This window comes from Neofelis nebulosa, chromosome 3, assembly GCF_028018385.1.
Source record: "Neofelis nebulosa isolate mNeoNeb1 chromosome 3, mNeoNeb1.pri, whole genome shotgun sequence".
NCBI lineage: Eukaryota > Metazoa > Chordata > Mammalia > Carnivora > Felidae > Neofelis > Neofelis nebulosa.
Window position 1 is genome coordinate 91,505,795 of NC_080784.1, and position 14,179 is coordinate 91,519,973.

The 14,179-nt window shown below is 33.8% G+C and overlaps 1 long non-coding RNA gene across 1 annotated transcript in view; it reads left to right on the forward strand.

Annotated features, from left to right (window-relative positions):
* The window catches only part of LOC131506134 (uncharacterized), a 39,496-nt gene extending 26,301 nt beyond the window's left edge, over nucleotides 1–13,195 (forward strand). Inside the window, exon 3 of the long non-coding RNA XR_009258749.1 lies at nucleotides 13,093–13,195. This is a non-coding gene — a long non-coding RNA (uncharacterized LOC131506134). The remainder of the gene's footprint in view (nucleotides 1–13,092) is intronic.
* The last annotated feature ends 984 nt before the right edge of the window (nucleotides 13,196–14,179 follow it).

A 14,179-nucleotide genomic window follows, 5' to 3' on the forward strand; every position in this document is an offset into this window, starting at 1 on the left:
TTCATGCTAGCACACCCCACTGCCTTTCCATTCTTTTCCTCTCTTCTTTTTCAACATAATTATCCTTGTCACCCACTTTCTAACCATCTGACATTTTAATTAACTTTTCTAACATCAAAATCTAAAAGCTGATGAGCATTCCATTTTCCCCCCTGTAATTCTTTTTGCTTTTAGTGTGGCATTTCCCAAAGTATATTCAGCTCAACTCTAGATACATAGAAATGTTCTAGGTAAAATAGACTCCTGGGCAATTAATTTGAGAAATGTTGTGCATTATGACTTTTCTAATATGTATAACATACAGTAGTGTAATAAGCACTCTATGAAATAAATCTTTGAAATAGAAAAATGTTTAGCTGCTTAAACCATTATTTTTCAAATTTATATTTATGATCTTTCTTCTATCTGCCTATCCCATTTGTTCTGTGTATTGTTTGGGAGAGTTGTTCAGAGTCATGTCCCATTACTTTTAAGATATCTCTCAATTGAAAGAATGATCAATCTGGACATAGTATATCATATACTGAAACTTCTAGAAAAAGTCTGCTGACAGAATTGAAAGTGTCTGTGCAAGACACTGTTAACTCAATGAACATTTGTAAAGAACTCAGAATGATCTATATTATTAGAATTTCATATCACATATTCTCAGCATGTTTTCTGATAACATAGGAATATATATTATATTTATATTTTATTTTTTATATTATATATGTTATATATATATTTAGCCAAATAACAGATTGGGAGAGGAGAAAGAGGATGTGAAAATGTAATAAAATATATTTGGAATATCAGATGCCTAAATTTAAAGGCCAAAATAAAAGTGTCAGAAAGAAGATACTACACCGAAAGACTTGATTCAGGGAAATATAATTACATTATATAATGCACACACACACACACACATACACACACACACACACACACATAGATTAGATATAGATATAGGTATAGATAGATATATTCAATCCAAATATTATTTCAAGAATAAAATCTATGCATACATATATTCAACTAATTTTGATTAACAATCTCAACATTGAGAACTTGGTTTTGATTGGCAAAGTACCAGTGCTTTTTTAAAGATTTTTTTACTTATGTTTTTATATATTTTGTTGTTGTTGTTGTTGTTGTTGTTGTTGTTAGTAATCTCTACACCCAATGTGGGGCTCAAAGTCATGACCCTGAGATCAAGAGTTGTATGCCCTGCCAACTGAGCCAGCTAGGTGCCACTTTACTGCCACATATATTTTAAGCTTTGAAACATTTGAGTATAAAAATAAAGTCCTAATTCAATTCTATTTAGATTGCAATGATATTTATTAAATATAGTTTATATACCTAGTTTCTTAAAATGTCTATAGTTTCAAAATATTATGGTAAACATAAAAGTTTTAAACACTTTGCCAACACAAATAATGCAAATGATTACCATTTTTAGTATTAAATATTTTAAGGTCAATTTTACATTTTCACATAAAAGCTGCATTTTCCTAACTTGGTTTAAAAAGTCGGGTTAATTTCTAAGATATTTTATTTATAATTCCAAAATAATTAGAAAAGATACATGCTTTTGGTTTTTTTATGCTGTATTTCAAATAGTCTTTTGTGCTTAAAAAAGGTTTAATACACATAATCTGTTATGCTTGAAAAATGATATGTAAAAAGTGATTGCATTCATTGTAGGAAAAAGGAAAATGAGTAGCTAAAATTATTTGTAACTTTTCTGGAGTCATAATATTAAAAGGAAAAGCAAAGAGTTTGGTATAACTTCTTTATTTCTAAACTTTATTTCAATTCCACCTTGTGTAAAGTACTTCTGCATTTTGTTGGTGAAATAAATCTCCTGATTAGAAGATGGAAGTCTAGTGTCTTAAATTACAGTCCTTTTGAAAGATTCTAAAACATAAATATTTGGTCACAGTATATCTTTAATAAGTAATGATAATCATCAGAAAAAAGTGAAGCAGTGGGATGTGAGGTCATACATTATGAATTCTAATTCAGTTCTAACAAGGAACATCCAAACCTGGGTATTTTTGAGTTAATTATTCACATGGCATGTGATAGACAATCTTCATGTTAAGCTGCAAAGAGGAGTGAAATAACTGTTCAGAGAAAATTAATACATAATTTACTTATATAACAAAATAGTAACCAGCCGTTGGAAAAAAAAAAAATGAAGTAGGAAAATTCTTCCTTCCCTTATTTCTTCAAATCCTAATCTTAAGAATGTTGAACCGAGAAAAAAAAATGTCAAGTTTTAATTTAGCATTCATTTATGGGAACGATCGTTATGATACTTTAATTGAAATCCTTTAAAATTCCCAACATTTTTAGGTCCAAAGCAATCTAGTTATGGTTAGCTATCTAGATGGATAGAAGTCTTTCCTGCTTGCTTTAAAAGGCATATCTCAAACTACTATGTCTTTATCATTTACCATGGAACAAAATTCTATTCACTGTTATTCAAGCACTTGGAAGTCCTATCTTTTCCTTTTCATATTTTTCTTCACTGAAAGGAAAATCATTCTTGGTCTCCACTGGATCTTTGTTCCAAAATAGCCACTTGACCACATTTATTTTATTTGTATACCTACATCTTGAAATATACATATGGGAGTGACTCAGCAAATAAGTGGATCCTTTTAAATATGTCACTCCAATAGTTTCTTTTTTTCTTTCATTGACCTGCAAATATTATCTACTATTATGCTTTCTAAATCTCTTACGATTTGGAGATCATGACCTGAGCCAAAGTCAGACGCTTAACCAACTGAGCCACCCAGATATCTCCTACCTAGGTTACTTATTAAAATTTGTGTATTTTCTGCTTTTATTCATCATCTCCTCTAAGAACTACTAAATCAGAATATCTGGGTTTAGGTCCAGTAATAATTTTTAAGATAATAATGATAAGATGTCCAGACAAATGTAGTTGGAAATAAATAATTTTCTTTATTTTAATTAAATAAAGTTTAACCAATAGTTTATGGGAATATATAACTAATTTAAAATAATTTGAACATGAATTTTAATAGTCAATCTTTTCAACATAAAATTCTAGATGAATAATCACATATAAACAAATCAGATACCTTGGTTTATAGTAGATCACAAAGTGATTTTATCATGTTACTTATACAGATAAAACTCTTTACTTTTAATTTTACTATTGATCATAGAGCTTTTCCATTTTAGTATGCTGTTTCTAAAATACAAATGTGATTTCATATTCACTATGTTTGAAGACTAACCTGCTTAACGTAGTCTTCTACAATCTGATGAGAAGCTCTCCCTAATTTCTTGTTTTATCCTGCCCTTCATCAATTTCAAGGCTTCAGTAATAAGTAGCTTCTTTCAGTTTCTTGAATGAAATGGTCTCTTTTCCTTTTACCCTAATAAAAATGTTCACTCCTAATTTAACAAGTCATAACAGTGGAGTAAATCTACATATTTTATATAATATACCAAAAAACTCTATTAATAGGTATATACTTTAGATATAAACCAATAATGCAATAAATATAATAGCATGTGTGTAAATACAATTTCTTTTAAAAATTAGCATATTTAAATGTACACTGATTAATAACAATGTTGAAAAGTTTATGGTGATATTGGAATAAATCAGGCATTGGTGTTGAGTTTTTATGTCTTAAAATTGAGAATATTTTAATGTGATTTTATGTTTTCCTCCAGGCATCTTCTGTTGGTTTATCTGCTCGTGCTGAAAAGTGCATTTGAAATAAGAAATGTTGCCACAGTGTATGCTCCAGATTATAACCACATATGTCTTTATTTTCCCCTAGAGTATCTATCATATAAATAATATCTTTAAAAAGTCCCCAAAAGATTAAATAAAACAATAAGCATTGAGATTTTGCTGTTTATATTTTAAAATTTTATGTATATATAGATCAAATAAAATTAATGTTTTTCACCTTTCAAATCCAATTAAGACTGAGAAACTGTGAAGCTAGTGATTGCTTTCTTCTATGTGTTTGTAGATAAAAGTTGTTTTAGGAAGGACATTTGCATATTTACTATATTTTTTAAGGAATGTGAAGGTTAACTTATTCTAAAGCATGTTCAGTGTCTGATATCTTAGATTTTTTTTTTTTAAGAGCAACAAGGCTAATGAAAAGGATTCCATTTATTCAAATGTCACTTCAGAATGCATACAAGACTTAAAATTATGAAAATGGTTTACTAAGAACCTGTAGCTGGAGATGCTTTGAAATTAAAAGATGATCAGAGTCAAGTTTCAGGCATAAACATTAAATTACCTGAGCAGCTTTTGTCCACCATTATTTTCAGTTCAAGGAAAAAAAAACTGACATTACTGATTTAGAGCCCTATCATCCAATCATTTCTTCATTTATAATAGCCTCAGGATTGAAATGAAATATCAGTTACAAAGTTAGGCAAGATTTAACAGATATTTCTAAGGCGAAAAAAAAAATCTACCAACACTATTTCTGACAGAGGCTTAATTATGACCTAAATTTTGCTATTACATTTCAAATTTAAAGCGGGTCTCAATTTCACTCTCCTGATCAAATAATTTCTTCTCAATCCTTCATCTTAACACTTCTTTACAATCTTAAGAATCTAGTTTATTTTCATCTCCCCAGTGTCCTTGTCTGTTCCAGCCCTTATACTCTTTTTTTTCTCTTGATTCTTATACTACATTGGCTCATAGTGCATAGTAGTTACACTCAGCTTTTAAAACTTTCACACTGTTTCATGTTCTTAGGCTTGTATCTCCAACTATCGAGGAGGAATTTTAATGACCAGGATGTGTCTCTGATTCCTTCTCCAATACTAAAGCTACCAGATAGAACTAAATAAACCACAGACGCCTATCATGATGATTGAGAGAGTAATCTGAAAGACTTTTATGGAGAGCATATGAACAAAAAAAAACCTATAGGCCACAAGAAAATTAGTGCCTTCTATATGCATTGAAATTCTGGGTGATTTTTTTCACCCCTTTTCTTTTTTTTATGACTGAATTATGTTTATCAATATCATACAAGGCTAAAGAGTTTGCTAAAGTCCTGATTTATATATTCCAATTTGGGTAAACATATCAATGGAATATATTTGTATTATCTACATTATGGTGCAAATATCAGTAAGGGATACAAAAAATAGCCATGAGAATTCTTTTTAATTGCTCCTTTTAGCTTTTGCCTTTTTTTTCCCCAAATGACTTCATGTTCTGAAATATTATTTCAGTCAGGCTGGGATAGTTAAGAAATGGAAAATTAATTTTTTCTTGTATTAGTATTGTTATGACTTTGAATCAATATGAATTTAGACCAGAGCAAAATAATTTTGCCTTTAGCTGTGTCAATTTGACTAGATATATATCTGTTAAGGTCAATAAAACATGGCATGTAGTTCATAAATCTATAATTTATGGGATTTCTAGGGCTTGTGTGACATAGAATTGGAAATCACTGTGAAGTCTTCATGGAAGGTTTTTGTTTGCTTTGGTTTTGTTTGAATATATTTTATGATTTCATTTAGCTGATTTGATAACTACATCCTGGAAATATGTATATATAGCTTCACAGTCTCCATTTAATCTCAAACAAAATATTTGTGTATCTGCAGTTTGAGGGGTGAGCAGGATAAAAAGATTCAAACTTGAATAGGTGCAAATGAAATTGGTCTCTGTTCCTCAGGAGTTTTGTGAATAATAGTGTTAACCATACATAATGAACCAGATCCTTTATTTTCCCCTAGAGCTTTCTATCATGTCTCAAATAAAGTCCCAAAAAGATTAAATAAAATAATAAACATTGAGATTTTTCTGTTTATATTTTAAATTATTATTTATATATAGATTAAATAAATTAATATTTTTCAGCTTTCAAATCCAATTAATTGGATTTTAATCCAATGCTATTGGCTATGAGTGTGTGAAAGCACCCACCAGGACCTTTTTCTGCTTGTGGTAAACTCGCACAGACATTTTCCCCATTGGAGCCAATGACTAGACTGGTTCTTGTGGTTCTTATTATGATTGCATGAGACACCTCTGCAACAACCATCAAGGGACTTTACAAAAAATGTGTATAACTCACAATTCATGGAGGATACATGGCACATCTGGGGCCATACAACCAGGTCATAGATAGAGTGTGTGTGTGTGTGTGTGTGTGTGTGTGTGTGTGTGGACCTGGGATTCTTCCTTTACTGCATCAGAGGGTGAAGTACCCAGGGTTTTGAGGCTTCACTCTTTATTAGTGAATTTAAAACATAATGGCAGGAATGAAAGCACATGAAGGGGAACCCGGGTTCATTCAAGAAATCAGTTAACTGTGTCACCCAGGGCTTTCTAAAAAGGGGAGCTTCATGGGCAGGATGTCCTTGTTCTTCATCCAGTTGTGTGCTGGCAATGTGCTTATTTGAGATGGATGGCTTGGCAATCAAAAGCTTAACATCACTTACACTCTACCCTGTCTGCTTTTTTGTGCCTAAAGTTTTTCAGCAAAGGACAATCGTCTTCAAACTTCTTAAAGACAACTTTTCTAATCTAGATATCTTAGTAATAGATAATACACCAAACATGCACGACTAGGTGTAAATGATTCAACAAATGGGTTTAAGAGCTTATCAGTAGAGCGAGTGGAGAAGGGAGAGGTGGTGAGAAAAAGCACGAAGGCCTGAAGGACAGAGGAAAGAAGATCCATGTAAACAAGAACTTAACTTCAAAGGAGTTGAATTCATTAAAGATCTATTATGCCAATTTATTTTTTTAAATTTTTTTAACGTTTATTTATTTTTGAGACAGAGAGAGACAGAGCATGAACGGGGGAGGGGCAGAGAGAGAGGGAGGCACAGAATCGGAAGCAGGCTCCAGGCTCTGAACCATCATCCCAGAGCCCGACGCGGGGCTTGAACTCACGGACCGTGAGATCGTGACCTGAGCTGAAGTCTGATGCTTAACCAACTGAGCCACCCAGGCACCCCAATTATGCCAATTTAAAAATGTTGCCTTTGGTAAAGGACATAATGTGGCTAGAGTTTAGAGAAATAAAAAAAAAAATTATTTAACACCTTTCAGTGAACTGATCAAGTTAATAATCATTTTATTATCATAGTTTTTTTATTTGTTTGTTTGTTTTTAGTGTTGACTACATGCCAAATACCATGTTTTGTGTTTTGAATAAATTATATCATTAAATTCTTACGTTATTCTTGGCTATAAGTCATATTACTATTTCTACTGTACAGATAAGCATATTGGCCCTTTGAGTTCTCAGAAAACTTATGTTGGATTATCATTTAGTAAATGGCATAACAGTAACGTAGGATAGGTATGACTGATTTCAAAGTTTATACTCTTAACTACTGTACAATTATGCACTTTTTCAGAGTGGTTGTATATGGAATTTAGAGAGGAAATTAGAAAAAGTTTATAAAAAGGGACAATTAAAAACCTCTACATATAGGTACCTGAGTGGCTCAGTCAGTTAAGTGTCTGACTTTGCTCAGGTCATGATCTCACGGTTCATGGGTTTGAGCCCCACACGGGGCTCTGTGCTGACAGCTTAGACTTGTGCCTGCTTCAGATTCTGTGTCTCCCTCTCTGTCTGCTCCTCCCCCACTCACTCTCTGTCTCTCTGTCTCTCTCTCTCTCTCAAAAATAAAAATAATCTTAAAAAAAAACAACAACTCTACATAAACTTCATTGAGCAAAAAAAGTGAAGATGGTCACTAAATACTCTGCGGAACATAAAGTATAAATGGCATATTGATTCTTCACTAGGTCCCAAATCATGTATTGGCCATTAGACTTTCAGAAGCCAAATATGCATAGTCCTGTATTGGCCCTGGGGATGAAGCTCTTAGATCCTGGTGTTCTTCTGTTTGAAGAAACAGAGACTGCTTCCGATAGAGGAAGTCCAAATCTTCTTAGCAGAGGCCGTGCTTTTCTCTAAGACACCACAAAAAGTGTAGTTTCTCAACTGGAAAAAAAATGCAAATAGAAATGTTCTGAAGAAAACAAACAAACAAACAAATATGTCATTTATAGTTTTACTACCAGGTTATTGTCAGGTAAAAGCTGGGGTGCAAGATTTTTCCCAACTAAGATAAAATGTCAACTAGAAAACTACAATCCATCCTAAGTTTGCTTAAAGATCAATCTTGAAGAAGTCCTTTAACCTTCTATTCCAGATCTTGTCTCTCTTCCTGGAAATGGAGCAGTAGGCTCATTGAAATCTCTCAACATCAAAAAAGCAATCTGAGTAGAAGAGTAGAACTTGGATTTGTTCTTTGCCCCTTCCTCTTTCACGAACTAGTCTTATTTATTTGATCATCATACATAAATTTGGCTTCCTCAGAAACACACTTTGCAACTAATATTTGCATTAGGGATATTTCTTGGCAAGGGCTTTGGGAAGACATACTTGTGATGGAGCAAGGAAAAGAGACTGTATGGATGGAAAAGTTGAATGGGAGTTAGGATGAGTCTCCAGAGAAAATGGAAACAGATGTAGCTGGCGGGCCTTCGAACTCCTGAACGGACCAATCATTGGATGAAGGCCACATGGGAGAGGTGGAGCAGGTAATCTGGAACCCAGCAGCTTCCTTCCACAGAGGATTCCCTTAGGGAGAGTCTCGGCTGTGAGCTACCAGCAGGCAACACTTCTGCCCTGGGGAGAAGAGCTCTGAAAGGGAATCTGGGTGGTCTGCCCAAGTATCTACAACAATGAAGAACTACCAGCTGTAAGTGTGCATGTATATGTGTGGGGAGGGGTTATACAAACATCTAATTATATCTATTAGAGTCCTGTCCATTATTAAAACAAAACAAAGGCCAAACTGCTTTTGTCATATTCACGTTGATTTAGGCTGAAAAGATGACTCACTTAAAAGTTATTACAGTACATGTGGTTACCCAAGAAAATTGAAAAATCAAACGTCTGAGTTTGTAGCAATTTAGCTCAGCATTGCCAAATAATGGGTGTGTGTGGATCATTTGTAATCATAGGTCCCTTGACTGTATCTGCAGTTTTAATTTCCCTAAGGTGAATTCTTCCAAATCCTGCTAAAGTCCAGGTTGTGCAAAGTGTGCTGGCTGCCCCGAGGCAAAGGGTGAAAGAGGTGAACTGAATATTAAAATGTCCCCAATAGTCAGTTTCACTGCTTATCAGTCTTTCCTAGAAGAAAGGTGAAAAACAACAGTTGCTGGGGCTCAGCAGTTAAACTGGGGAATCAGCCATATTCTGATGTAGAGTAAATTACATTCTGGGAATTGGGTGGATAAACGAATTAATGAGTGTCTTAACGGACCTCTATTGCTTTCTCTTCCCGAGGCTTTTCACATCTTCAACTCACCTTCTCGTTAATGTCTCCAAAATCACTCTTATTCTAAATGCAAAACATTGTGTCTATCATTGGCTCCAGACCAAATGGAAATGTTTAAACTTCTTACCTATCTTGTGCACATCTATTCATAGAAGACAGTCAGATGGACATCACTTATGAATTTTTTTTTCAGGAAAGACTATTTTGTCTTTTCATATTTCAATTATACAGATCCAAAGTCTTTAAATGTATCCACAAAATCCATGAAGATACAATGCTCCACACAGTTAATTTAGATTCCCATTTCTATATATTGGAATATTCTGTCCATGAATGTATAACAAATATATGAATCATACTTCTTTAGAGTCATGTACATTGCTTAGTACTGAAATGCACTTGTAATATCCATATCGACAGTGATGAGCAGAATATCTTGAATAGAAGAGACACATAATAATTGTGAAAAAGGTAACACTGAATTAAAAATTTCAAGAGAAAATAGGATGGATCATGCATTAGGTTTATCATACAAAAGGTATTATTTTCCCACCCAATAAATTAAGGGAGATGCTTAGCTCTGCCTACCTGTTAATGAGGAATAACTAAATATTTTATAATTGTAAAGTGCTTTAAATTTTTGTATGGACACATAACAAGAGGCATTTTGCCCTCTTTGCATACCCCCCCATCACTTTAAAACAATGGAAGGTACAGAGGTCTCATTGAATCCTGCAACTAGGGATTTGTTAGGCCCCAAGATAGCAGTCACTGCTACTGTTTTGCATTTTATTTTCTTGAAGGAAATGTTTGTGACAGCTTAGGGGCTTCCTAGCTGGGAAATCAATTCCAAAAGGTTGGCATTGCAGTGACATGGAAACAACAATAATTTCAGGGATACGTGGCCCTGACACTGGCATTCTGAAATTGGAAACCATGCAAATGGATGTGCAGGCACACACAAATACACAGGGGAGACCAAAAGAAAGAGACATACTAAGAAAAGACTACTGGCACCAACTGTGGTGGCCAAAGAGGATCACCATGAAATGGACACAAAGTCAGAAGATGACATTGGAAGTACATGTATGTACTTCCAAAATTTAGTTAAGATAGTATTTTAGTACTCTTCTTTAAGTATTTGAGAATTACCTTAGAACAGAAAGTATAGACATATTAAAATGAGAAATAAAGTATTATATGATTAAATAGGTCCTATATTTAGGTCAACTAGAATGGAGAACTCATTTGAATAAGTTGACAACAAATAAAATAATATAAAACAAAAAGTAAAAAAAAAATTGTTCCATAAGATTATAATATCATAGTGTAAAACTCAATATGGTCAATTGAATGTAATAGCTGACTTTAATAAAGAATAACTATGTCAATTTAAAAAAAAATCAGTTTCCACCGGGATGGGTTGAATATTACTTTAAAAATTACCATTTTCCGGGGCGCCTGGGTGGCGCAGTCGGTTAAGCGTCCGACTTCAGCCAGGTCACGATCTCGCGGTCCGTGAGTTCGAGCCCCGCGTCAGGCTCTGGGCTGATGGCTCGGAGCCTGGAGCCTGTTTCCGATTCTGTGACTCCCTCTCTCTCTGCCCCTCCCCCGTTCATGCTCTGTCTCTCTCTGTCCCAAAAATAAATAAAAAAAAAAAACATTTAAAAAAAAAAAAAAAAAAAAAATTTAAAAAAAAAAATTACCATTTTCCTTTGACAAGCATGAATCCATTGGCATATTTTTTTCTTAGGGATAAATATCAGATATTTGAGCATATCCGTATTTTTAGGTATTGGCTGCAATATCAATATTCATGTACTATATATTTAGATGAAAGCACTTTAGTTCTTTATACAGTGCCAACTGCCCCAAGAAGAATTTTAAAAAATATATGTTCTGTACATTTTAAGATATCTAGTTGTCTGGTATCATACCAATAATCACCTAGACATTATCTGATATTTTCTTTTTTTTAAATTTTTTTTAACGTTTATTAATTTTTGAGACAGAGAGAGATAGAGCATGAATGGGGGAGGATCAGAGAGAGAGGGAGACACAGGATCTGAAACAGGCTCCAGGCTCTGAGCTGTCAGCACAGAGCCCGACGCGGGGCTCGAACCCACGAACTGAGAGATCGTGACCTGAGCTGAGGTCGGACGCTTAACCGACTGAGCCACCCAGGCGCCCCTCTGATATTTTCAATAGACACATTTTTTCAATGCGCACACTGCCTTAATATGTAAGTATTATTTTAATATCTTGAAGAAACATAGGTTGGAAGGAAGGAAATACATACACACATATACTTTATACATTTGATTTCCCAAACGATTCTTTTTTCACAAAAAAATATGCATTTTACAATCTTTTAAGCTTTATCTAGAGTGCAAATATAACATATATATAAAATTCTAAATGAGCAAGAGAAGATTTAGGAAAATTCATATAAACTATGCCATTTCAAAATTTTATCACACAGATCTACTTACACTCTTGTAGAGAAAAGTAACATTTGTCAAATGTTGGGGTGGGCTACTGACAAAGGCTTCAATCATGCAGAAAGCTGTTTTCAAATCCATTAAAAAAAAAAAAAAAAGCAGGCACCATTTACATGATAAATTACTCCTAGACAAGAATCTTAGCTGACTACCCAAGTGCTTGATTCTGTTATCACTGATTTGTCCTTCAGTCTTCAACAGAATGAAAATGAAGGACTTACAACTAATTGTGCCAGGAAACAGAGCTAATTTCCTCATACTGCCAAAAAAAAAAAAAAAATGCATTGTAAGCCATTAAACTGGAGAGAGAGAATAATATCATGTGCAATAACAAAGTATTATTAATGTCTTTATTGTCCTACAAAACGTCCTGATTGCTATTCTTAAGTAAATTTGCTTCTGAAAAGTTCTACAGATTTCCCTAAAGAACAATGAAAACCAAAGGTCTCAGTTAATAAAGTTTCAACATTTCTGAAAGAACTTTAAATTTTTTTCAGTTTAATTTGAAAATCAGAAGCCTTACCTGTGTAGGATAAATACAGGCTACTAGCATAAATATGACCTTTCATCTGAAGATATACTATTAAACTTAAAACTAAGAAATCACTTGCTCTCCACTCCTTTACCCTGATTAGTCATCAGTGAAATGAAAATGGAAACCACAATGTGAAACCATTTTATATGTGCCAAATTGGAAAAGATTAAAAATTAGGTAAAAGCAATTTTGGGAGTATTGTGAGATATGGAGTCTCTCATCCGCTGTTAATGAGGGCAACCGTTTTGGAAGAGATTTTGGCATTGTAAAACCAAACGGAAATGGAGTCATGTCAGGGACAAAATGGATACAGTCAATGCAGGCACATTAAGGAAACTTAACCTAACCATCTAGAAATTTACAGTTCTTCTCAGAAATCAGCAGAGGATATCAGCCAATCCCCAAATGCCAAGTCTGTTATCATCTCTGTACTTCCTTATTCCCTTGACTTAGCTACCCTGATCCAAATAAATAAAAAGACCACTCTGCAACCTTTCAGCTGAAAAAACAAATTAACTTCACATTTACCCCATAAAAACCCTTTAGACTCTAAGCAATTTGAAACTCATTGTTCCTATGGCCTTGATTTTCTCAGACTGCAGATTGAAACTCTTGCAATAAACTAATCTTTCCCCCTTTGTTTTATTCAGTTTGTAGAGTCTAATTTTTGACATCATAATCGGTACAGTTAAATATGACTTATAACCATAACTATCCCCTTAGGAAGAGAACCTAAAGAATCTTCTGATAGAGATACCTTCAAAGAGAAAGGACACTTTCAAGGATAAAGAGAGGGACTTTCAAAGGTAAAGCTTTTTGGTTTTTTTGTTTTGTTTTGTTTTGTTTTTTTAAATTGGGCTGTGGCTATGGAGGATTTGTGTGTGTGTGTGTGTGTGTGTGTGTGTGATTTTCCTTTAAACTGGTCAGATAATTTTCATATGCATTGGTGTGTGTATAATACACTTAGCAACAAGAGGCATTTTATTTTCCTTTCCTTTCCTTTTCCCTTTTATGTCAAGTTAGAAAGCTGGTTTACTAAAATTCCTCCAGTGAGAATAAATATAATTGGCCATTTGGAATTCTCTCAGCTGTATCAGTGTCCTTGATGAGAAGAGGAGTCAAGCAAGACAGTATTTAAAGTTGTGAAGGATAATTGGGGTGCATGGGTGGCTCAGTTGGTTGAGCATCTGACTTAGGCTTAGGTCATGATCTTGCCTTTGTGAGTTTAAGTGTCACATTGGGCTCTGTGCCTACAGCTCAGAGCCTAGAGCCTGCTTCAGATTCTGTGCCTCCCTCTCTCCCTCTCTGCCCCTCCCTGTTCAGGCTGTCTCTCTATCTCTCTCAAAGATAAACATTAAGAAAAAAAAAAAAGGAAGGATAACACTTTTTATTTATAAAATACTATATACTTTAGATTTTGTGTAAATTTGACCTATTTAGTACTTATGCAAGCACATATACTTGCAATAGGTTCTACCGAAACATTAGTGTTATTTGAAATTTTATTAACACAATAAAAGAGAAGTCTGCATGGAGAAGTTTGCCTATTTGCTCTTCTTATATTCTACCTCTTTTAAGCCCACCACGACATTCCTTCATGATTATTTGTTTAGAGGTTGAAGTGAAACAGCAGAGCCCCTACATGCATACTTGGAATTTCTTGATATTTTTCAGCTAAGTTAAGGTATCTAAACTGGTTTCCTTTTCTATAAGGAAACAGACACAAAGATCTCTCATTCAGTTTTGCTCCTATCTCTACCTTCCTTCAGATTTATCTACTACAAATTACAAATACAACATTCATATGTCT